The sequence below is a fragment of the Triticum aestivum genome, chromosome 1B, assembly GCF_018294505.1.
Source record: "Triticum aestivum cultivar Chinese Spring chromosome 1B, IWGSC CS RefSeq v2.1, whole genome shotgun sequence".
In the NCBI taxonomy this organism is placed as follows: Eukaryota; Viridiplantae; Streptophyta; class Magnoliopsida; order Poales; family Poaceae; genus Triticum; species Triticum aestivum.
In genome coordinates this window covers 309,572,531-309,597,763 of record NC_057795.1, presented here as the reverse complement: position 1 = coordinate 309,597,763, position 25,233 = coordinate 309,572,531, and the positions used below count along the sequence as shown (strand labels likewise).

At 53.1% G+C, this 25,233-nt stretch overlaps 1 protein-coding gene across 2 annotated transcripts in view; it reads right to left on the bottom strand.

Annotated features, from left to right (window-relative positions):
• Window positions 1-6,452: 6,452 nt before the first annotated feature.
• Window positions 6,453-25,233, bottom strand: part of LOC123121239 (pentatricopeptide repeat-containing protein At1g08610) — a 23,580-nt gene continuing 4,799 nt past the window's right edge. The window contains exon 3 of one of the 2 annotated variants that reach the window (XM_044541145.1): window positions 6,453-6,919. The gene's annotated coding sequence lies outside the window, so the exon portion shown is untranslated. Of the gene's footprint in view, window positions 6,920-9,700; window positions 9,919-25,233 lie in introns of those variants that run through there. The other variant, XM_044541155.1, reaches the window with a different exon arrangement.

Below are 25,233 nucleotides of genomic sequence, written 5' to 3'. Positions count from 1 at the left end.
TTTAGCTCCTCGTTGGGTTCGACACTCTTACTTCTCGAAAGAGGCTACAATTGATCCCCCACACTTGTGGGTTATCACCTAGCGTGGCGGAAACGGTCGGCCAATTTTAGTAGTAGCATGGTTCTACCGAGCCGCGCTACTGCTAAGCTGGTAGCAGTAGCGCCTGTTTGTTGCACGCGCTACTCCTAATTAGCAGTAGCGCCCCTTTTTACCCAGCGCTACTGTAAGTTTCTATGCATAAGGTTTTCCCTAGTAGTGATTGTTTGGTTGAGGGGCTAGAGATCCGAGGAGAGATGGGGAAATTGATTTTTTTTGAGAAAATGGGGAAATGGAATTAAGGAGGCCAATTCCCACGTATCTCTCCTGTGCCCTCTCAATGTTAATTCACTTTGGATGCTACTTCCTCTCAAACTTCCTTTACCAATTTCCACCACACACAAAACATGGGACTAGGATTAAAAATCAACTTCCCATGCCTAATCCCCTACTAAACTCCCATTCCATTCACCGTTGCAGCCAAACACTCTATACGAATTTTTTGTTTGCATCATACTTCCTCCGTTCAGAGTTGTACTAATTACCGTGGAATTAAGCTGATGAGCCATACAATTAAGCTATGGGAGAGAGTCATTGAGCACCGCTTAAGAAGAATGACAAGCGTGACCAGAAATCAGTTTGGTTTCATGCCTGGGAGGTCGACCATGGAAGCCATTTTCTTGGTACGACAACTTATGGAGAGATATAGGGAGCAAAAGAAGGACTTGCATATGGTGTTCATTGACTTGGAGAAGGCCTATGATAAGATACCGCGGAATGTCATGTGGTGGGCCTTGGAGAAACACAAAGTTCCAGCAAAGTACATTACCCTCATCAAGGACATGTACGATAATGTTGTGACAAGTGTTCGAACAAGTGATGTCGACACCGATGACTTCCCGATTAAGATAGGGCTGCATCAGGGGTCAGCTTTGAGCCCTTATCTTTTTGCATTGGTGATGGATGAGGTCACAAGGGATATACAAGGAGATATCCCATGGTGTATGCTCTTTGCGGATGATGTGGTGCTAGTTGACGATAGTCGGACAGGGGTAAATAGGAAGTTAGAGTTATGGAGACAAACCTTGGAATCGAAAGGGTTTAGGCTTAGTAGAACTAAAACCGAGTACATGATGTGCGGTTTCAGTACTACTAGGTGTGAGGAGGAGGAGGTTAGCCTTGATGGCCAGGTGGTACCTCGGAAGGACACCTTTCGGTATTTAGGGTCAATGTTGCAGGAGGATGGGGGTATTGATGAAGATGTGAACCATCGAATCAAAGCAGGATGGATGAAGTGGCGCCAAGCTTCTGGCATTCTCTGTGACAAGAGAGTGCCACAAAAGCTAAAAGGCAAGTTCTACAGGACGGCGGTTCGACCTGCAATGTTGTATGGCGCAGAGTGTTGGCCGACTAAAAGGCGACATGTTCAACAGTTAGGTGTGGCGGAGATGCGTATGTTGAGATGGATGTGTGGCCACACGAGGAAGGATCGAGTCCGGAATGATGATATACGAGATAGAGTTGGGGTAGCACCAATTGAGGAGAAGCTTGTCCAACATCGTCTGAGATGGTTTGGGCATATTCAGCGCAGACCTCCAGAAGCTCCAGTGCATAGCGGACGGCTAAAGCATGCGGAGAATGTCAAGAGAGGGCGGGGTCGACCGATTTTGACATGGAAGGAGTCCGTTAAGAGAGACCTAAAGGATTGGGGTATCGACAAAGAGCTAGCTATGGACAGGGGTGCGTGGAAGCTTGCTATCCATGTGCCAGAGCCATGAGTTGGTTGCGAGATCTTATGGGTTTCACCTCTATCCTACCCCAACTTGTTTGGGACTAAAGGCTTTGTTGTTGTTGTTGTTGTATCATACTCCCTCCGTTCCAAAATAGATGATCCAACTTTGTACTAAAGTTAGTATAAAGTTGGGTCATCTATTTTGGAACAGAGGGAGTACACCGCAGACTTCAGTCTGATTGCCTCTAGACTTGGGTTGCCTCTAACCTTAGAGGCCTCCACCAACTAAATAAACAATTAAATGAGGGAAGGGGATAGGAAAGAGAGAGAATGGACGAGGAAAGGGAGGTGCATATATGAGGAAAAAGAACATTACACTAGATTTTTAAAGCATGGTGGGATCAAGGTGTGCTCCACCTTGAAGGAGGGTTGAAGCCTTTATACACCATAGAATTTTTCTCTATGCTTGGGGGCGTCAACGCAGGGTCCAACTTAGAGGCTGCAACGGCTCAATACTACATTTGAGGTGGGTGCGGGGATGCTGTTGGGGGAGACAGTATAAAATAAAAGAATTATCGCACTAATGTATACGCCCAACATCACTACGAATATGCAAGGGGTAGATCAATCGCACTGACAAATGCAACAAGGAAGAAAACATTGGTGATGACATGCATATTTCCGCAGCTAGATATTACCTCTCAACTGTGAGATTTTTTCTCCCTCAGAGTGATCCGCTTGTCAAGCACCGAAAGCACAATCCCTCTGCTATATCGACAGTATCGTATCAAGGGTTCAACATGCTTCACTATCTAGGACGGAGAGCAGACAAAGGACGAGAGGTGGAGCACCCTTCTGGCTTGGAGAGAAATATTGCAGAGGTGGGGGGGAAGCCACTAGAACCGTGTCCATGGATGGGTTGTCACTCCTCTATTTATAGGCGGCCAAGTGGTCGTGACCTGGGAGGGCAACCCCTTGTCCCGACCGCAAAAGGTTGGGAAAGGATCCCTAGGGGATTCCTCCCTTCCACGCGTAGTGATACGTCTCAAACATATATATGATTTTTGATTGTTTAATGATATTATATTATTATTTTTATATACTTTTTGTATCATTTTATATTATTTTTATGGACTAACTATTAATTTAGTGCATAGTGTCAGTTCCTGTTTTCTGTTTGTTTTTTGTTTCGTGGAAAATCAATATCTATGGATGTCAAAATGCGTTGCCGATTTAAAACGATTTTTGCGGCAACAAGAAACACTGGAAGATTCAGGAGACGTCGAGAGGGGCTACCAGGCAGTCACATGGACATGTGGCGCAGCTAGGTGGTGGTCGCACCCCCCTATCCATGTGGGGCCCTCGGTTACCACCTTGACCTGATTCCACCGCTATAAATCCCTATAAATACAAAAACCATCTTTCGTTTCTTCATAAGAATTTTATCGCCGTCACAATCCTCTATTCTGAAGAGGTCCCATTTGAAGCCCTGCTCCGGAGTTTTGCCAGAGGGGGAAGCCATTGCCAGGAGGCTCTCCATCAACTTTGCTGCCTCCATGATGATGTGTGAGTAGTTTCATTAGGACTTACGGGTCCATAGTAGTAGCTAGATGGTTCTCTCTTTCATTTTGGATCTTCAATACCATCTTCCCCTTCTTCCTTGCCTGATTGGGATCAATATGAAATTCTTTGGCGTGTTTGTTGGAACATGATGACTTGTGAGTTTATGATCATATTGTTCATTGAATATTATGGAATCTTTTGAAGTTTCCTTGGTGTATAATTAAATAGTTATGTATGCTTTCCGATCTATTTGTCTTCTCTGGCCAAGATTGATGAGTAGTTCTTCAAAGGTAATGTTGCATAGTAGTGGGTTCAGTCTAGCGGTGTTTTATATCTGAGTGACCGAATGGGGACAAGACACGTATTTGTATTGTTGCCACTAAGGATAAAACGACAAGGATTTATCTTATTGCTAGATTCTTTCTATCTATATTATGCCATCTTACTTATTTCAATACTCTATATTATGCCATCTTACTTATTTCAATACTCTATTTCTTGTAAACTTAATATCTTGAGCTGCATGCTGGATAGTGGTCTTGGGGTGTTAAATTAGTAGTAGATGTTGTTGGATTAACGACCTACTTATCATAGACGCAATTCCTATATGCGATTATGCTATGAATGATCATTGTCATAAAGATTGCTATTCTTGTCAACTGCCGAACTGTAATTTGTTATAGTGTCAATTACCTGCTTTTGAGAGACATAACCCTAGCGAACCTATGGTTCCCCTAGTCCATTCTCCATCAATACTTTCTTCTATAAAATTGCCTCTTCATTTACTCTTATTATTATTTGTCATTTTACTATACAATTATCTATCTATCTATTTGCTTTTAACCTTGTAACTAGCAAGGACAAGGTGATTGGCAACCCCATTGCCACGTCGGGTGCAAGTATTTTATTTTGTTGGTGTGCAAATGTTGCTTATCTTGGTAGCCTAGAAGCTTCTACTGGTTCGTTTAAACCTTGGTTCTTAACTGAGAGAAAACTTTGCTGCTATCTTCATGACGCATCCAATAATATTGATTTTTTATTGTAAATGTTGATATATTTTTCTATAAAATTGGCCAAACTTTACGAAATTTGACTCCGGACAAATTTTATATGCAGAGTAAAAGAAATTTCTGAGCACCCACGAAGCAAGTTTTACGTTGGTTTACTCTCTCCGTCCGTACTTACATGTGCACGCTTATTTCAAGGTTTTGACCGGATATAGCGTGCACTTATTTCGAGGTTCAAGTTTGATCTTCTGCTTGATGAACAAAATGTGGGTTATATGTCACAAAAACTATACCTTGCACGGTATATTTTTTATGAGATATACTTAATATGTTTGGGGTGCAATTAATGGTCAAAATTTATTCTAGGAAAACGAGGACGACATGTATTGAGAGACAGACAACCAAGTGATGTTTTATGTGGCAACTAAGTGACAAGTAATCTTGCAAGTATAAGTAAAACAAGTTGTTGAAGCACGTGGACATGGTTTCAAAGATCTCATCGCAAGGAAACCAACAATGAAAGTGGAACGCCAATCAGGTCAATGTTTTAAGAGATAAATATTTATGAAAAATTGAATTTAGAAAAAGTTGTCATGTTTTGTTTTACATTGTTTGTCATTGCTGTTGCCAGGAGGGAAGCGCCGCCCCTTAGAGCAACTCCAATCGGGCGACCCATTTCGTTCGCCCACGTCCATTTGGGTCGCCGTGGATCAAAATGCCGGCCGAACACACGGACCCGACCTCAAAATGCGTCTGTTTCATGTCTGCGCCGACCCATTTCGGGCTCAAATTTGGGCCCGAAATGCGTCGGCGCGGACATGAAGCGAACACGCCACGCGTCCTCTCGGTGTCCGCCACGGTCCCACGTGGCTCCAGCCAACGACCGAACACGGTCATATTAACAGCGGGCATCGATACCGGACCCATGCGTCAGCCATTGGAAGCGTCGGGAGACCCTCCTTTTTTAATCCACGCGTGCGGGGGTGGGGTGGGGGCTTCCTTGCCAGCGACAACCAAACCCTAGCCATGGGGTTCTTCAGTGGCTCCCGCAAGAGCAAGCGGAAGTTCACCCCCAACGCTTCCTCCTTTCGTGCTCTTCCTCCTCCGCTGCCGCAGGCAGCGGCTGCACATCCCGGTGCACCAAGCGTGGTGGCCCTGGGAGTTCAAGCAGCCGCTGTCGTACCCCGACATGACACTGCCGCATGACTGGCATCTCAATCCGCAGCGGATCCCGGTGCCGGCGGTGACGCGGTCACAGTGGGTGCACGTCGAGGAGCAAAGGCGACTCGGTGTGCAGCACCACCACGCCAACCCCCCGCCTCCCCCAGTTGTCAAGCCGGAGGAGCAGGGAGGAGGAGGCTGCCTACCAGGCGGCGCTGGCGGCGACCTTGGAGACCTCCATCGAGGAGGAGCGACTGGAGGCAGAAGCGGAGGAGGCAGACTACCAGGCGAGGCTGGCGAAGGCCGTCGCCCTCTCTGCGGTCGGCGACTGCGTGGTGCCACCGCCGCTCACCCGCTGACGCCTAAGCCCGAGTCGACCGACCGATACGTCTGGACCGGCCAGCTGCGGGAGTGGGTCAGCTCCCCCCCCCCCTCTTGTTTAGCTCGGCGCGACGCCGGCGTAGGAGGCCGCGTACCTCGAGCATTGGAGGCAGCGTGCTAGCGAAATAGCGCGCCGACGGCGAGCGGCACATGCAAAGGAAGCGCGAGGAGGAGCGTGCCCGCCTCACCGCAATGCTGCCGCCGCAGCAGACGCCAGAAGAGGCAACCTTGGTGGCCTATGAAGCCACGTTCGACTAGGCTGGGCCGCCCCCCGTCTTCATCAACCTCACCGGCTACGACGACCACGGCAAGGGCAAGGCAGATGACTAGGAGAGCATGCGGGCTGGGTCTTTTATGTTTAATTACTGTTTAAGAGGACTTTGACCAATGTTGACCGGCCACTTATGTTTAATTAAAGTTTTTCTAAATTTATTTCAGCTACGCGGGCCAAAAATAGGTATGCCACTCGTTGAGCACACTTGCCGACCCAAATCAGTGTACTCGACCCTAATTAAAAAGCGGACGCACACGTCTGCCTGGCGACCGAAACAGATGAAAAGCGGACAAAGTGCTTTACTCTTAGTGCGGCCCTTGGATAAATTAACGCAAGCAACTTCCCCTCACAAGAAAAGAAAAGCGCGCCAGCATGGCAGCATTGGCAGCATTGGCAGCATGGCAGCGTTGGCCACTGTCATCACCACTTCATCAAGAAACAGACGATAAAATACACCCTACTGCTGCCGTAACTACATGCATCCAGACTTTTAGACAAAATACTTTCTAAAAGTTAAATTTTAGGCAAAATACATCGTCTTTCTGAGGCCGAAAGAATAAAGCATGGCGATTCATTCACCTCCAGGGACATCGCCGCAGGACCGAACCACGGCTAAGGTGCTGCTTGAAGATGTGATGCGGGCAGGGTACAGGCACACCATTGCGACGTCTCGACAATTGAAGCACAATTGCATAGCACCCGAACGAGACTTTTGCAGAGGACCATCAAGAAAAGCCATTGGTCCTCTCAGACTCATAAGAGCACCTGAAGAAAAATAAAGATAATCTTGAGGAATAATACAAACTCTCAATAATACTATAGATCATTAGCACAGTAACTAAATTGTTTACTCTGGAACTATATTGAGGTGAAAGTTTGAGAGAGAATTGGTTAAGGCTCCACCCGGTATCATGTTAGATTACGATAACCTTGCTTGATTGAGCTGCTTTGTCAGTCCCAGCCTTGATCATCCCCTGTTTCCAGTGTGCCAGAAGTAAACTGGGTCGTCGATCGTCAATCTAGCGGCTCTCCTTCCTCCGTACCGGTTCGCCAGCTGAAACGATCTCCAGGCATTGATGGTCGATCCAACGGCGGTGGCGTGGTCCTGTAGCTTTTCCGACAAGCCATGTGCTTCGCCAGCTTTCTGTTCTTCTTTTTCTCTCGTGTAATGGCTATAAAGCCTCCATTCCCTCTCTGTTTGGGACATGTAGAATTGTATTGGGTAGCTACCCTAGCCGCCGGTGGCGTGCTGTATCAACTTTCCCCATTTCGCAAGCAAGAACCCTAGATTTCCGTCTCTGAATCGCCCTAAATTCTGTTAACTAGTGCTTAAATTCGGTACATCAGAGCTCCGATCCTGACAATTGGTATCAGAGGCCAGTCTTTCCTCGGTGGCGGTGGATGATTGGGGCAGCGTAGAGGTTTGCTTGGCTGTAAAATCCCTCTTCGAGCTCCGATCTGGCGGCGGAGGCAGCTGGAGGCGGCCGGAGTGGCGACGTTCGGGTACAGTCAGAGAACGGCCTGGTTGCCTGAGAGTAATTCTCCGGTGGTAAAATTCCAGCTCCTGGATTTGACCGTGTACCGTTGGAGGCGGGCGTTGGTGGCGGTGTTGGCGACGGCGACAGGTTCATCCCACCCTCCCAACCCTATATGGTGGTGATCTCTGACGGAGTGAACATGACGGACCCTGCTGATTCAGGCTCCACAGCTGAGTTGCAGCTCGAGTTGGACATCAAAGCGTTGCAGCACGAGCGGGAAGAGGATCGCAAGGATTTCCAGCAGTTTCAAGCAACGGTTAACAGAAATTTCGCCACGATGCAGAAGAACTTCGACAAGATCCAAGAAAATTTTAGACGTCTGCTGTTGGAACCGGAGCAGGCACAAGATGATGGTGTGGAAGGGCAGGGCACCGTTCAGTTAAAGCATGACCAGATGAATTCACCGAAAATAGCCCCAGGTCGACCCAAGCAACTTCCTATCCCTACTCCTCCTTCCGTAGCTATGCCCGAAAAAGGGGCTGCCTTGCCGATTGGTACTGCAACTCCGAGAGACCATGCGGGCAAAGAACTGCATCTAGATGGTACACCCAAAGCACCATATAGGCACCCCAACTATGGTCAGGCAAAGGACACAGCGCCAAATAATGTTGTGCAGCTTGATGAGACACCAGAAGACGAGATTGCTGATCCGGTTTATAGAAGAGGACAGAACTTTCAAGATGGAAGAAGAAATACCCTTACTGTCAAGCCAGCTAAATTGAACAATTCTGAGTTTGAGGGACAGGACCCTGAATCCTGGATTCAGAACCTTGAGCAATACTTTGCTGCAGCCCGAACAACAATTGAGCATAGAACTGAAGTGGCTATTTCTTACCTCAAGGGCCCTGCAGTGCAGTGGTGGAGGGGAACTGGATATGCCTCTAGTAATGTCCCATGGCATAAGTTTTGCTCATATCTGTCTGACAGATTTTCAGTGGACTCAGCTTGTGATATTGTGAGTTCTTTCCATGCAGTTCAGCAAACAACTACAGTCTCGGCTTATGTGGAGCAATTTGAGCAGTTAATGAATGTTATGAGAAGGGAAAATCCTGCAATCCCAGATGATTATTATGTTGCTAGTTTTGTGTCAGGGTTGAGCACCTATATTAAGAGCCATGTGGAATGTTTCAAGCCCAAGGTCATGCAAACTGCAGTTTGGTATGCTAGGAGAATGGAAATGCTAGGAGAATGGAAAAATCTCAGTCCCCAAATGTGGTTGTGCAGACCAGGCCATATGTTCCTCAACCAAAAAGACAGGTCCTATTTGAGCAGCCCAAGCAAGTACTCACATGTACTATTCCTAATAGAAACACTGTGATTCAACAGGCTAAGCAAAACCAGGTATGCTATAAGTGTAGAGAACCATGGGTGCCTGGCCATAGGCAGGTCTGTAAGATGAGTCAGAAAGCACAAATTCAGGCACTGCAGGCTCAGGGCAGTGACAATGCTGAAACAATTTATGTGACAGATTTTGATGATCCTGATTTGGAAAATTCTGAGCCCCTGTCTGAGGAAACAGTGCTGCAAGTGTCAATGCATGCTGCCATGGGCATTGGAGCTGCTAAAAACACTTTTATTTTAACAGTGAAAGTGGGCAACACAATTGCTACTGCTCTAGTGGACAGTGGGAGCACTTCTACATTTGTTTCTCCTGAGATGGCTGCTAAGTTGCCTGTTGCACCTACTCCTAATCCCAAAATATAAGTGGTGGTTGCTAGTGGAGGAGTATTGTGGAGTGAATTTTCAGTTAAGGACTGCCAGTATGAAATTCAGGGCCACAAGTTTTCTGATGCTTTTAGGGTACTAAAACTAAAAGGATATGATATGATATTAGGGGTGGATTGGTTGAAAAAGTACAGCCCCATTCAAATGGATTTCATAAAAATGGAAATGAGAATATTAGCACAGAATGGCCAGTTGATTTCTTTTGTGGATGAAACTATACCACTGACTGGTCTATCAGAAAGTACTGAAAGTCCTGATAAGTTACTGGAACAAGCTGTTTGTGGGTTCTTTCTGTTTACTTCTTCTGGATGTGAAGTAGTGGCTGCAGCTCAGGAAATTCCATCAGAATTATTGCCCTTATTGGAGGATTATGAGAAGGTATTCCAGGAACCTCAGGGACTGCCACCTAGCAGATCTTGTGACCATAGAATTCCATTGATGGAGGGAGCTAAAGTGGTTAATCAGAGGCCTTATAGAGTCCCTCATCATCAGAAGGAGATCCTGGAGAAAATTATATTAGAGCTGTTAAAAAAGGGCATAATAAGGCCTAGCACAAGTCCATTTTCTTCTCCAGTGTTGTTGGTCAAGAAAAAAGATGGGACCTGGAGACTGTGCACTGATTATAGGAAACTGAATGCAATTACTGTGAAAAATAAATACCCCATACCAGTAATTGAGGATCTGTTGGATCAGCTAAAAGGAGCCAAGTATTTCTCTAAAATTGATCTGAGAAATGGTTATCACCAGATCAGAATGGCTGAGGAGGATATTCACAAAACAGCATTTTCCACTCATATGGGCTTGTTTGAGTATTTAGTAATGTCCTTTGGACTTACTAATGGACCTCCCTCCTTTCAGGCATTGATGAATTTGTTGTTTGGTCTGTTGAAGTTTGTAGTGGTCTTCTTTGATGATATATTAGTGTTCAGTTTCTCTTTGGAAGAGCACAAGGTTCACTTGGCACAGGTATTTGATATTCTGCAAGCTAACAAGTTGTATGCTAGAATGGAGAAGTGTTCTTTTGGGCAGCAGGAAGTTGAGTATTTGGGCCACATAATCAGCTCAGAGGGAGTGTCTACTGACCCTTCTAAAATCAAAGCTATTCAGGAGTGGCCCACTCCCACTACTGTCACTGAACTAAGAAGTTTTTTGGGTTTAAGTGGCTATTATAGGAGGTTCATTCAAGGATATGGCATAATTTGTAGGCCTCTCTTTGATTGCTTGAAGAAAGATGCTTTTTTTTGGACAGATAAGCAAACAGAGGCCTTCCTCACCTTGAAACAGAAACTGACTAGTGCTCATGTCTTAGCACTGCCTGATTTTACTAAGCCCTTCATACTGGAAGCTGATGCTTGTGGCTATGGTTTAGGTGTTGTGTTAATGCAGGAAGGGAGGCCCATTTCTTTCTTTAGCAAGAGTATTGGTCCCAAGGCTGCTGCTATGTCCACTTATGATAAAGAGGCCCTTGCCATAATTGAAGCAGTGAAGAAGTGGAGGCACTATTTCTTGGCAACTTCCCTGGTCATTAGAACTGATCAAGAAAGTCTGAAATACATTCAGGAACAGAAGATAACTTAAGGGATTCAGCACAAATTACTGTTGAAGTTGTTAGGATACAATTTCACTGTGGAATATAAGAAGGGAAAAGAGAACAAAGTGGCAGATGCTCTTTCACGAGTAAAATATATGATATCTGCTCTCACTGCTAGTTCTGTTACTCCTACTTGGGTGCAAGAAGTGGTAAAGAGCTACAGGCAGGATAGCAGAGTGAAAGAACTGATTGCTGAGTGCACTGTAGCTGCTCCTGGCACTACTGGTTACTCTTACAAAAATGGCATTTTGAGATTTAACAACAAAGTGGTGGTGGGCACAACCACATCTTTGAGGCAGGATATCCTCAAGACCTTTCACAATTCTGAATTGGGTGGTCATTCAGGTGAGAGAGCTACATACCACAGAGTGAAATTGGTATTTCACTGGCAGGGAATGAAACAGGATGTTATTGCTTTTGTTAAAGCTTGCCCTGTATGTCAGTTGAACAAAGCAGAACACTCACCCTACCCAGGCCTCATAGAGCCTCTACCTGTGCCTGACTTTGCTTGGGCCCATATAAGCATGGATTTTGTGGAAGGATTGCCCACTTCTGAGGGCAAGAATTTGATTCTGGTGGTGGTGGATAGGTTTACAAAATATTCTCATTTTGTAGCTATGCAACACCCTATAACAGTGCAAACAGTGGCTAGAGCTTTCTCTGATAATGTCTTTAAATTGCATGGCATGCCCTTGGTTATAGTAACTGACAGGGACATGATCTTCACTAGTCACTTGTGGCAGCAGCTATTCAAATCATTGAAGATCAAGCTACACATGAGCACTAGTTATCATCCACAATCTAATGGCCAGATTGAAAGAGTGAACCAGTGTCTTGAAAATTATCTGAGATGCATGTGTTTTCAGCAACCAAGGAAATGGCATAGTTGGCTAGCTTTAGCTGAGTGGTGGTATAACACCTCATTCCACACTGCTTTGCAAATGACACCCTTCCAGGCCCTCTATGGCTTTCCTCCCCCAATGGTGGCAGAATCAGCCCTGCCAGATTCTATTTGTGAAGATACTGACAACTTGCTTCAGAACAGAGAAGTGGCTTTGGAGATAATTAAAAACAATCTCCTTAAAGCACAAGAGAGGATGAAATATTATGCTGATAAGAAGAGGAAGGAAAGGGAGTTCTCTGAGGGAGACATGGTTTATCTTAAGCTGCAACCAAGGCACACTTCCTTGAGTTTGCATAGGCATCTGAAGCTTCATTCTAAGTTTTATGGCCCGTTTCGAGTGTTGGAGCGAATTGGTAATCATGCCTACAAGCTGTTGCTGCCGGAGGGTTGTATGCTGCATAACACCTTTCATGTCAGTCAGTTGAAGAAACATATTGGCCCTGCTGTGGTGCCCTCTCGTCATCTTCCGCTTGTTGGTCCTGATGGTGTGATTAAAGTGGAACCAGAAGCAATATTGGAAAGGAAACTCATTCCTCGTCCTCAGGGCAAAATCAGTATCCCCGTGGTCAGGTGGTTGGTGAAGTGGGTGAATTTGCCAGTGGAAGAAGCAACGTGGGAGGATTCGGCGTTCATCCAGAAGGTTTTCCCTTCCTTTCGTGCTTGAGGGCAAGCACGAGCTCAACTGGGGGGTATTGTCAGGCCCAGCCTTGATCATCCCCTGTTTCCAGTGTGCCAGAAGTAAACTGGGTCGTCGATCATCAATCTAGCGGCTCTCCTTCCTCCGTACCGGTTCGCCAGCTGAAACGATCTCCAGGCGTTGATGGTCGATCCAACGGCGGTGGCGTGGTCCTGTAGCTTTTCCGACAAGCCATGTGCTTCGCTAGCTTTCTGTTCTTCTTTTTCTCTCGTGTAATGGCTATAAAGCCTCCATTCCCTCTCTGTTTGGGACATGTAGAATTGTATTGGGTAGCTACCCTAGCCGCCGGTGGCGTGCTGTATCAACTTTCCCCATTTCGCAAGCAAGAACCCTAGATTTCCGTCTCTGAATCGCCCTAAATTCTGTTAAGTAGTGCTTAAATTCAGTACATCAGAGCTCCGATCCTGACATGCTTGTATCAAGGTTTGGCGTCTTTTCTTGATCAAGCAGCAAAGATGTATTATTGTTTTCTAAAGCATACCAAATGGTTGGACAACAGAGTTTATTGTACTGTTTAGTCCAGATCACCAACCAGAGTAACACTTTCTACTTATTTTCCACAGTAGCTTCAAGAAACACAGGAGGGCCAACTGAAACCCATTTGTCTAAGCTGAAGGGGTGCAGAGGCCATCAACTTCTATCTCCATCAGTATAAGTGCAACTCAAATACTCCCACCGTAAAGAAATATAAGAGCGTTTAGATCACTACTTATCTAAACGCTCTTACATTTCTTTACGGAGGGAGTACATACAGAAATGGATCCTTAGTCTCAGAAGGAAATTGTCTAACCCTATGAACAGTGTATAATAAATTAATAACTATATCAGATTGAGCAAATCTTAGTAATAGTATGTGCTAGCGTGAATAAATAGAAGAACTGCCACCCTAGAATACATGGGTTTTATTCCCATATCCTGGTGGTGGTGTGTTGAGCTCTTAGCTATGCAGGAATGATGTGGTTTTTGACCAAAAAAGGATTTCTTCCCCTACGCAGGTTATACACTCATGTACGCATTGGCTCCATACGCAGTCTTTGATTCAGCAGCCAGAGCACAGGGAGCCTTTATGGTACCATGCACCCAACTGGAGCGAGTAGCCAGTTAACACGCATGGATGGTGGTTTAGTCTATGGATGGGTCCTCCAGCACCTTTGTGTACAACGCTAAGTGCTAATAGAAGGGCTTAGGAAAACAAACTGTTTTTTAAGCACTTGTGCTTATTTGCAGAGCGCAGGTGCTTATTTAGGCACCTCTGCTCCAGAACTAAGCACTGGCGTTTAAGGAAAAATTGGTTTGTTTTTCTAAGCACTTGTCCAAGCGCATTGTACATGGTCTTATAGGCTGCCTTTTTGTCGAACTATATTAGTTATACTTTTTGTCAGTCAGTTTTCAATTTCTTATACAGTACCCAAAAATTAGTAAGGGCGGTCTATTTTTTTTCTAATCTAACAGGTGAGATTAATTCATAGTCAGTATTACGGAGTGCAAACTTCCAATGATAGGGAGTACCTTGATGTAAGGGGCAAAAATGTAATTGTACATTGACACTGGTAGGAGCTAGGGTTCTACCGGGTCTAGGCCGGAGGTTGTAGGGGAAGGAGGGGGCTGGACATGGGCGATCTCGCGGACGCCGGCGGCTGGGCGCCGTCGTGCGCGAGGGAAGAGGCGGCGGCGTTGGCAGGAGGCGGCTAGGGTTAGGTCTCTCGGCTCCCTTCGGGAAGCCGAGCAAATAATGATTGCTTCTTGCTTGATTAGATTGATACATCTCCTCTCCTTATATAGAGAGGTTTACTTGACTCCTAAGCAAACGATCCTAATAACAATAATATAATTGGGCTAAGCCCCTAATAACGATAAGATAACTTGGGCCACAACCCACTGGGCTAAGTCCCTAATATGCCGGTCATAACACTTCTCCCGGCCTGCACAAACAGCTCGTCCTCGAGCTGTAAGGTGGGGAAGCGCTTGTCGGATTTCGGGTTCCGACAGACCCTCAAGGTTCAAACTCTGGGGTGCACGCGGAGATCACACCTCCTGCCTACCCATGTCTCACCGCCTCGCCAGGATCTAAAACTACACGAAGAACAACTCAAGGGACACGAGATTTATACTGGTTCAGGCCACCATTGTGGTGTAATACCCTACTCCAGTTTGTGGTGTGGTGGATTGCCTCTGGGGCTGACGAGGAACAGTATAAGGGAAGAACAACCTCGCGAGGGTCTGTTCTTGGCTGGTGCGATGAACTGCTAGGAGGAGTTCAATCGCTTCACTCTCTCTCTCTCTCTCTCTCTCTCTCTCTCTATCTATCTATCTATCTATCTATCCTTATTCTTTCGATGCCCTTACCCTGTGGGTGGCTAGTCCTATTTATAGGCGGAGGCCCTGGGCCTCTCCCCAAATATTGAGCGGGAAGGGCGCCAATAATTGGCCATTTTGAAGGGGAACATCTAGTACACTTATCCTGACTAAAGTTGGTCCTCGCCTGCCAAGGACCCTGACGATGACGCCAGCTTGGGCTCCACGATGACCTCCGTTCTGCCGTCCTGCTGGTCTTGGTCTTGTTGCACCGAAATGGTTGTCTTTGCTTGATACTCTTGCCTGCGCTTGCCCCCTTTTGCACCAAAGAGGAAACAAGGACTCTGCGCAGGCCGGCGCCCGCCTGGCCTTGGTCGTCATGGCTTGCATCATGAGCACCTCGCGAGGTACCCCGCCTTGATCTCTCCGCCTCTTCGCGAGCCAGCCTGACGAGGCCGTGCCCGAGGAAGCCTCCTGTCGTGCGCCCCGCGAGGCTTGGCCCCTCGCGAGGGTCTTGAGTATGCGTTGATGAAGATGGGCCGTACTGGGCCATTCCCTGAGCCACGCCGCAGGCCGCAGGCAGGCAAGTCTGGGTACCCCCGTTCCCAGAACAACGACAGTAGCCACCGGGCCCAAGGCCCAAGGCGCGCTCGGACTTGGCTTAGCAGAGAAGCGAAGGGGCAAGTGCGAAGCGCCGCGGGCCCCAATAGCCTGCGGCCTTGGGCGCCGCGTGGCGGTCGATGTGGGCTTCCTGGCTCCCCACGACACCTCAGCAACTGCACAAATTGATAAGAGAGCGGTACCCGTCTAGGCTTACCTTCTTTGCCTTCTCCTTCTCTGCCCAGATCCTCTTTCTTGCTCCTATCCTTCTTGCTTCCGAAATCCCCAGATCTACTCCAACCCCGCGTCCTAGCAAGGCATGGCGCGTCGCCAGACCCCAGCCGGAGCATGGTACTCGCCCGCTCTGGATCCTCCAAACGTGTCGGAGAAGAACCTTGCTCGGACGCGCCAGATGATGGCGGCGCAAGGCAACGACGGGGCGGCCGCACTAAAGGTTGGCTCCGCCCTTCCTGAGGGCAGGGGAAGCACCTTCTACCCGCTCTTTGTGAGCGCCATCGCCGCCGGTCTGGTGCCCCCCTTTTCCGAGTTCTTCCTTTCTGTTCTCCACCATTACAACCTGCAAGCTCTACACCTCCATCCCAACTCTGTTCTTCTCCTGGTGATTTTCGCCTACTACTGCGAGGCTCATGTTGGGGTAAGGCCCTCGGTGGCCTTGCTGCGCCATTACTTTTACCTCCGGGTCTCTCGCGGCCACATCACCGCGTGCGCGAGCTTCGTCGCGTATGGCAGCTCCAATGCCATCTCAAAGCCCGGGAAGAGGATTGAGGGCTTCAGGAGCAAGTGGGTCATGGTGGATGCTGGGCGCATCCACTCCCGGCTGATTCTGCCCATGGGGCAGCCCAAGTCTGTTGACGCTTGGTCCCGCGCGGAGCTCGTTGATCCCCGCGTGAAGCCAGTGCTGAAGAGGATGGACGCGGACCTGTGGCCGGACAACATGGCAACGGCGAAACTGACCGGGGCGTCGCTCCTGAGGGAGTTCCTGGAGCACCGGGTGGCCCCGCTCCGGGAATACTCGCTTCCGCTGTGGAGGCTCGGGGGGGCCGATGCCGCCCTTCGCCCGAACCTCGAAGTCCTGGCCGACGAAGATCTGGCCGCGGTCCTCCAATCCTTGGTTGGGGGTGACGTGGCGAGACTGGAGGGTGCTCCTGTGCCCCTGTTCCTTCAGAAAGATTGGGAGCAGGTGGTAAACTCCATGTCCGCTTTCCACGGGGACGGGCCTGTGCCCGCGGAGGTTCCTGAGGACCCGGCAGCCCTGGCGACGGTGAATGTATCCTCCGGCGACTCCAGCGGAGAGGAGGAAGAAGAGGAGCAGGAAGAGGAGCCCAATTCTGAGGCGACCGACGGGGAGTCTAGAGCGCCCCTCCCTTGGCACAGGTCCCGTGTTCTTCGCCTCATGCCGGATGATGACGAGGATGGCGACGAGCGAGGTGGCGGGAGCTCGCCCTTGATCCCGAAGAAGGACAGGACGGGGCTGGTTCCCCGCGGGTCTGCTCCGGCTCCGAGGCGATCTGCAGACGCGCCTCCTGCTCCCGAGCCTCTTGAGGTTGATCCCAGCACCCGGCTCTCGGGCTTCAAGTTCGGCCGGAGGTTGCTTGAGTCTACGAGCGATGACCAGTAAGTGTTTGATTCTCGTTTTGCTTCTTGCTTCGTTGTTGAGGCTTGACGCCCATGTTCCTTGGCTAGGTCGGCGCCTGCGGCGAAAAAGCTGAAGGGGGCTCCTGAGGCTTCGTCCGGGGCAGCACCTCCATCCGCGGGAGAAGGGGGTGGCAAGACGCGGGCCTCTCCTGCCCAGGTCATCCTCGCGAGGCCTGGCAGTGCTAGCTGGGGCGAGCTCAGCCCCCATGGCCCAAGCGACTCCCGAGGTGTCCTTGCCTGGCGCCACTGCCTCAGTTGTCGGGGCACAGGAGGTCCCGACTCATGATGTTGTGATTACGCTGCCGTCTTCTCCCCCTACTCCGCCAACTGCCATCTCTTCGACTCCTTCTACTGTCCTGGATCGTGCTGCTGCTGAGCTGGACCGGCTGCGAAAAGATCTTCTGGGCGCCGACCCTCGCTTGGTGGCCGGGCGCCTGGAGCTGGCCTCCGGCTGGGTTTGCTCTGATGCTTCAGTTCGGGCGGCGCTGGCTCAGGCCGCGACGGCCTGCGACAAGGAGAAGCAGGCCATCCTTGAGGCCAAGGCCGCTCGCGACGCCGCCTTGGGTGAGGTTGCGGATGTCCAGGATCGCTACAAGGTACTGGAGAGCGAGCTGCAAGGCCTGCACGACCAGCTCGCCAAGGAAGCCCGTGTCCGTCAGGAGAAGGAGGAAGACATGAAGGCTCGTGAGGCGGCCGCCAAGGACCGGGATGCCAAGCTTGACGAGCGCCATGGCCGCTTAAGTGCGCTGGAGCAGGCGTTGGAGGCGAAGAGGATCGAGCTGGACGGCAAGGCGCGGGTTCTGGCCGAGGACCGTGTGGCCTTCGCGAAGCTGGAGGAGAAGGCTCGCACTTTGTTGAAGCCGCTTTATGACAGCGGCCTGGAAAGCCCGCTAGCTGGCGCCGAGAACGGCCCCGCCAAGCTGCTTCCCTTCCTGGTCCGCGCCCTCGAAGATGTCGCCCTTGGCCTTGGCCCCAAGGCTGAGGCCGAGGCGCTGCAGCGCTGACACGCGTCTTCACCCATGTCTACCTCCGTGACCCCAGTATTGACCTTGACAGCCTGCTGGAGCCTGTGAGCGGCGAGCTTGCCGCCGTCGCTGCTGAGGCCGTGAAGGGTCGAGCGGAGGCTCTGCTGGCGAAGTTCCGGGCCTTCAGCACCAAGCCCAAGCAAGGCGCTGCCGATCCTGAGGCTCCACGAGGCGAAGCCGCCCAGCGCAGCTCCATCACCAGCGATGGCACCGCCAGAAGCAAGGCGCTGCCGATCCTGAGGCTCCACGAGGCGAAGCCGCCCAGCGCAGCTCCATCACCAGCGATGGCACCGCCAGAAAGTGACTCCTTCGCGGCTCCCGTCTTGCTTTTAGCTCCTGCAACATGCATCATGCCTCGTGGAGGCGTTTAAACTTGTGTTTGGCATTGTCAAAGCACTCTATGGACTGTAATATTTGCTTTTGAATTCCTTGAGATTTGCGCTTTTCCTTCCTACTTGCTTGTGTTCTACGTCGGCAGAGCCCGGCCCCGCGCATACCTCAGCCGCCGTTAGCCCCGACCGGAAACCAGGACGGGACCAAGGAGTGAGGGGCTACGTGACAAGTTAGGCTCCTAAGTCGCGATGCTCAGGAGTCCCCCTTGACGCACGAACAACAAGTAGGGAAGTGACATGTATGGGTGAATTTACCGTTCTACGTCGGCAGAGCCCGGCCCCGCGCATACCTCAGCCGCCGTTAGCCTTTCGGAACTAAGGGGTGAGGGGCTACGTGACCAGTTACGCTCCTGAGTCGCGATGCTCAGGAGTCCCCCTTGATGTTCAAACGGCCTTCGTACCTTCGCTCCGCTCGGGGAGAGGCGTGCCACGAACCAGGCCCGAGGGGCCTGGCTGGGTGGCGTGCGCCTGGCGTGACCCAAGCGTAGCCCCCGTGCCCAGCCCCCTCGCGCGGCGCTCCCGAGGGAAGGCGTTACGATGGGGCCGGACATTGAGCTCTGGGCTCCCTGAGGTTGATGCGGCCGGGGGCCACCCTCAGTTGTTTATCACCAGCGCGGAGCATAGCGCTTCCCTATGTGTACGGGCATAGCCGCTCCTCAGCAGTGTCGTCAGCCAGCGCAGAGCATGGTGCTTCCACTGGTGCGTGGGAGGGGGCTCCCCTCCGGGAGGAGCCCCCGGGGCGTGTACAGCCCCGCCCTGACACGTGGTTGGCACGGTAGGGCCTGACGAGGTGTATCTGGGCACCCGTGAGCCAGCGCGGGACTCACGGGGCCCTACCTCAAGGCGGGTTGCGCCTGGCTCTAGGCCTTTACTTGTAATGTGTTCCTGCAGATTTGGTTAGATGCCGGCGCTCTACGTCCTCGGGTCCCGGCCCTCGAGCGGGCTCAGCCGTCGCTGGTATGGCAGGTCGCGATGCCGTGGACAAGGCCAGAGGGTGAGGGCTGGAGAGCCAGTAAGAGCCCATGAGTCGCGATGCTCAGGTACCCCCCCCCTTTAACGCGCAAGCGGCCGACATGAAGGAAGAAAGGTGCCGTGGACAGGCATCAAATAACGATCATGATGGGTCAAACGCACGACTCGAATAAACGCGAGAAGAATACATGCCACTGGGTCTGGCCCGGGTGGCTTGGGGATAATGCAGCCCGAGGGGCGCCCCAATAAAGTAAGCTAAAAGACATGAATCAAAGGGATACATGCCGCAGGGATGGACCCACGCGGCCTGGGAATGATGCAGCCCTGGGGGGCGCTCCCAGCTGAAAATGAAACTCGAAGGATGTCACCTGATAATGTTGAAGATGAAGGGATGCTGAAGTAGCAGACGGCGTGCGCTTGCGAGAGACGATCTTCACGAGCCCCCAGGCCCGGGGGCCTCGGGAGGCTCCGGAGGCGCTGGCGGCTCCTCGCAGACCATCTCCATCTCTGCCAGGACTGCAGAATGCCTGGCCGCGTGAGCCTCCAAGATGCTCCTCATGAGGCGCTGACGCATAGCAGCCGCGTTCGGCAGGCCGTAAGGCATGCGAACATAGCTGTGGGGTGGACCTTCGCAGCGTCCCACGCGTGAGGGCCAGAGGCGCTCCTAAGAGGTGGCTCGGTTGAGTCCTGGTATGTCGATGCAGACGCGCAGCCCACCATCCTCGCCTAGATGGGGAGCTACGGCGGGTAAGTGGCGGCTGCCACTCATGACTCTTGACTCCTGCAGCTCCTGAATGATCTCGCTGACGAATTCCTGAGGGTTTGGCCCTCCTTGCCTTGCTCCTTCCTGAGGGAAACGTGCGTTGAAGCACGCTTCCAAGTGGTGCCCGAGCGCCTCCCTCGTGCTCTTAGCAAAGTCGATGGCCCTCCAGGAGAGAGCCCCCGAGCCTTGCTCGAGGAGGGCGTCGGGCGCGCCTCCCTATGCGACAGAAGGAGGCGCCCCCTGAACAGGCGCGGACCCTGAGGGGCCTGCCTCCCGAGGGGCCAGGCCAGGCGATGTCTTCTTCTTCTTAGGGGCAGCCTCGGGAAGCCTCCCGCTCCTGTGATCTGGGCCTTCGATCGATGCGGCTTGGAAGGCACGCTCCAGAGAACACACAGCGTCTCTCTCTTCACAAGGCACCGTGATGACTCCACCGCTTCCTGGCATCTTGAGGACATTGTAACCGTGATGGGTCACGGCCATGAACTTGGCCAGGGCTGGGTACCCGAGGATGGCATTGTACGGCAGGCGAATGTGAGCACGTCGAAGTCAATGAGCTCGGTGCGGTAGTTGTCGCGCTTCCCGAAAGTGACAGGAAGGCGGACCTGCCCTATCGGAACCGTGGAACCATCGGTGACTCCTGAGAAATGCTTGGTTGGCTGCAGCTGATTGTATGGCACTTGGAGATTGTTGAACGTCTCGACGGATAGGACATTGAGCACTGCCCCGCCGTCGATGAGGGTCCTGGTGACTTGCACGTTGCTGATAATTGGGGAACAAAGCATCGGGAGGACTCCGGCTGTGGCTGCGCACTTGAGCTGATCCGCTGAGCTGAACGTGATAATGCACGCTGACCACCTGAGAGGGCGTGTGGCCTCAAGCTTGGGGAGGACTGCATTCACTTCGCGAGCAAACTGCTTGAAGATGCGCTGAGAGGCCGGGGCTTGAGCGCCGCCCAAGATGCAAGCGATTGCGCGCGGCTCCTGGAAGCCTCCAGCCCCCTCCTCCTGATGATGGTCTTCATTCCTCCTCGGCTGCGGTGGCAGAGGAGGGAGGCCCGCGTTGCCTTGTGGGCGATCCTCGCGAGGCTGATCCCTCCAACCCCCCTCGCGAGGTGGGTCCCTCCAACCTCCCTCGCGAGGCTGGTCCTGCCAGCGGTCTTGCGAGGTCCGTCACGCCACCCTTGGCGAGGGCCACGGTCTTCCCATCGTCCTCCACCTCTTCCTCCTCCTCGGCCATAGCCCCGATCGCTGCGCTCGGGGCGTCGGCCGGCACGCACGTCCCGCACGGCCCTGAGCTCTTGGCATTCGTTGGTGTTGTAGGTGTGGAGGTCGTGGTACACGCAGTACCGGCTGCCCTTGGATGACTCAGGCTGATCCCTGCCTCGCTTGGTGTCCGGTTCTGCTGCAAGCACGGCAGCCCCCTTGCGCTTCACGTCCTTGGCCTTGGGCTTCTTCTCTTCTGGGTCTGCAGCTGGCAGCTCGAGGAAGGAAGGCGCCCTTCCTCAGCCCTAGCGCACTTGGTCGCCAGGTTGAACAGCTCCAGGGAGGTGCATAGGTCCTCATGGATCGCGAGCTCCTCCTTCATCTTGACGTCACGTACGCCGTCGGAGAAGGCTGAGATGGTGGCCTCCTCAGACACCTTGGGGATCTTAAGGCGAGCGCTGTTGAAGCGCTGGATGAACTTCTGCAGGGTCTCTCCCGGTTGCTGCTTGATGCGGCGCAAGTCGCTCATGGTCGGGGGCCGGTCGCGGGTGCCTTGGAAGTTGGCGATGAATCGGGTGCGCATCTCGTCCCAGGAGGATATCGTGCCAGGAGCCAGGTTCAGGAGCCAGATGCGGGCGCCGTCCTTGAGCGCCATGGGGAACCAGTTCGCCATGACCTTCTCGTCCCCGTTGGCGGCCTCGATGCCCAGCTCATAGAGCTGGAGGAACTCAACAGGGTCAGCCGTGCCATCGTAGCGTGGGGGCAGGTCTGGCTTGAACTTGCCTGACCACGCCACGCTGCGCGGCTCGGCGGAGAAGGCACGGCAGCCTGCAGTGGCCGTGGGAGCCCTTTGGTGACGGAGAGCTTGATCTTGCGGGTCTCTGTGCGCTGCCGCCAGGTGCAGCGCGGGGTCTTGATGCGCTGGAGCAGGAGCGCGTTCGTGCCGAGCCGGTGCGGGGAGCACACGGGCGGCCTCTTGGGGACGAGGGATCTCTTGGCAGCTCTTCTCTTGTTGTGCCGGCGTCGGACGGAGTGGGTTCCGCCCAGGGGCCACGCGCCTTGGGGCCAAGGCGCCTTCTTGAGGGGAGGCGGTTGAGGCGCCCCCGGAGCTTCGTCGCCCACGCAGGGCGAGGCGCGGTGCAGTGAAAGGGATGGTGCAGGGGAGCCCCCAGCGGCACTGACGAGCTCGGTGATGCGGGCGAGCCACTCGTCGTAGAGGTCGCCGACGGGACGGTAGTGCAGGAGCTCCCGCACCAGGAGCAGCGCGGCGTGCGCGTCCGCAGGAGCGCAACGGGCGTAGGACGGGGAGCCGGCTGGAGTCAGCGACGGGGTGGCGGTGCGGCCTTCTCGCCGCACCTAAGGATGCAGGGACGACGCTTGCTGCTCGTTCCCCGTCGGGCCGGTGGCGGCGTTGACGGCAGGCGACGGGGAACGGCGGGGGCGCCCGCCGACGGGGGCCGTCTGGGCGACGCGAGTGGCGAGAGCGGCCCGGCGCTCGGCGCGGGTGCGACGAGCGTCTGACATGGATGGGACGGGCGGCGAACCACGAGGCGACGGAAGGCAGATTCCGACGCACCCCTACCTGGCGCCAAATGTCGGATTTCGGGTGCCGGCAGACCCTCAAGGTTCGAACTCTGGGGTGCACGCGGAGATCACACCTCCTGCCTACCCATGTCTCACCGCCTCGCCAGGATCTAAAACTAAACGAAGAACAACTCAAGGGACACGAAATTTATACTGGTTCAGGCCACCATTGTGGTGTAATACCCTACTCCAGTTTGTGGTGTGGTGGATTGCCTCTGGGGCTGACGAGGAACAGTACAAGGGAAGAACAGCCTCGCGAGGGTCTGTTCTTGGCTGGTGCGATGAACTGCTAGGGGGAGTTCAATCGCTTCACTCTCTCTCTCTATCTTTCTATCCTTGTTCTTTCGATGCCCTTACCCTGTGGGTGGCTAGTCCTATTTATAGGCGGAGGCCCTGGGCCTCTCCCCAAATATTGAGCGGGAAGGGCGCCAACAATTGGCCATTTTGAAGGGGAACATCTAGTACATTTATCCTGACTAAAGTTGGTCCTTGCCTGCCAAGGACCGTGACGATGACGCCGGCTTGGGCTCCACGATGACCTCCGTTCTGCCGTCCTGCTGGTCTTGGTCTTGTTGCACCGAAATGGTTGCCTTTGCTTGATACTCTTGCCTGCGCTTGCCCCCTTTGCACCAAAGAGGAAACAAGGACTCTGCGCAGGCCGGCGCCCGCCTGGCCTTGGTCGTCATGGCTTGCGTCATGAGCACCTCGCGAGGTACCCCATCTTGATCTCTCCGCCTCCTCGCGAGCCAGCCTGACGAGGCCGTGCCCGAGGAAGCCTCCTGCCGTCCGCCCCGCGAGGCTTGGCCCCTCGCGAGGGTCTTGAGTATGCGTTGATGAAGATGGGACGTACTGGGCCACTTCCTGAGCCACGTCGCAGGCCGCAGGCAGGCAAGTCTGGGTACCCCCGTTCCCAGAACGCCGACAGCGCTTGCTGAATTCCTCGAGTTGACCAACCAGCGTCAAACACCTTCGCGACAGCTGGGGCGGCCAGGTTGGCGGCGACGGCGTCCTCCTTAATGTAGTCTGCAACCTCGAGGTAGAAGAGTCGCGGGTAGATGTGGCCGGGCGTGTAGGGCTCGTCGTAGTTGAAGCACAACCCTTGGCGACGACGCTCGAGTAGCTCAGCTGAGGTTAGCCGGCGGAACGAGCGGGCCGCGGTCTCGGCGAGGAGTGCCGCAGAAGCCTGAGCAGGCCGACCCTGCGCGGGAACATCCGGCCAGAGTAGTGGCCCGGCGGCTCGGGACGATGATGCCTGTTGGATGGCCACCGCGCGGCGCTCAAACGCGCTGGCGTAGTACATGGCCGTCTGGAGATCCTGGGGTCCCCGAAGCTCCACGTCCACGCGGATGTGATCCGGAAGTCCACCGACGAAGAGATCGGCCCGCTGATGTGCCATCACACCCGACGCGTGGCATGCGAGGGCCTGGAAACGATCGGCGAAGTCCTGAACCGTGGAGGTGAAGGGAAGGCGGCCTAGCTCTGCCAGGCGGCTCCTGCGGATCGGTGGCCCAAAACGAAGGAGGCAGAGCTCGTGGAAGCACTCCCAAGGGGGCATGTTGCCCTCGTCCTGCTCGAGGGCGTAGTACCAGGTCTGTGCCGCTCCGCGGAGGTGGTAAGAGGCGAGCCAGGTACGCTCCGAGGCAAGGGTGCACTGCCCACGAAAGAACTGCTCGCACTAGTTGAGCCAGTTGAGGGGGTCCTCCGTGCCGTCATAAGTGGCGAAGTCCAGTTTGGCAAACCGCGGCGGTGTCTGAGTCGGAGCGTCGTGGCCGACTGGCTCGGAGGTGCGAAGCAGCGAGGATTGGGGCGCCCGGCCAGTATGGCCGCAGCCCGTGGAGTGCCCCGCCGAGCCGAAGGGATCACCGAACTGCAGAGTGGGTGCCGGCGGGTCTCCAGCTGACGTGTAGACGGGTGGCGGCGTTGATCCGGTCAGCCATGCCGGTATTGGGGACGGCGATGGCGGGAAGCGCACTTGCTGTATCGGTACGCCTCCCCGCGAGGGTGACCCGGGCCCCATGCTGGGCGGTGGCGGGGCAGGCAGCTGCGGTGGCACGGACCCGAGTGGCGTGGGGGGTGCCGCGAGGGCCGGGGCCGACCACTGCGACCATTGAGGCGCGGCAGCGGGCGGCGGTGGG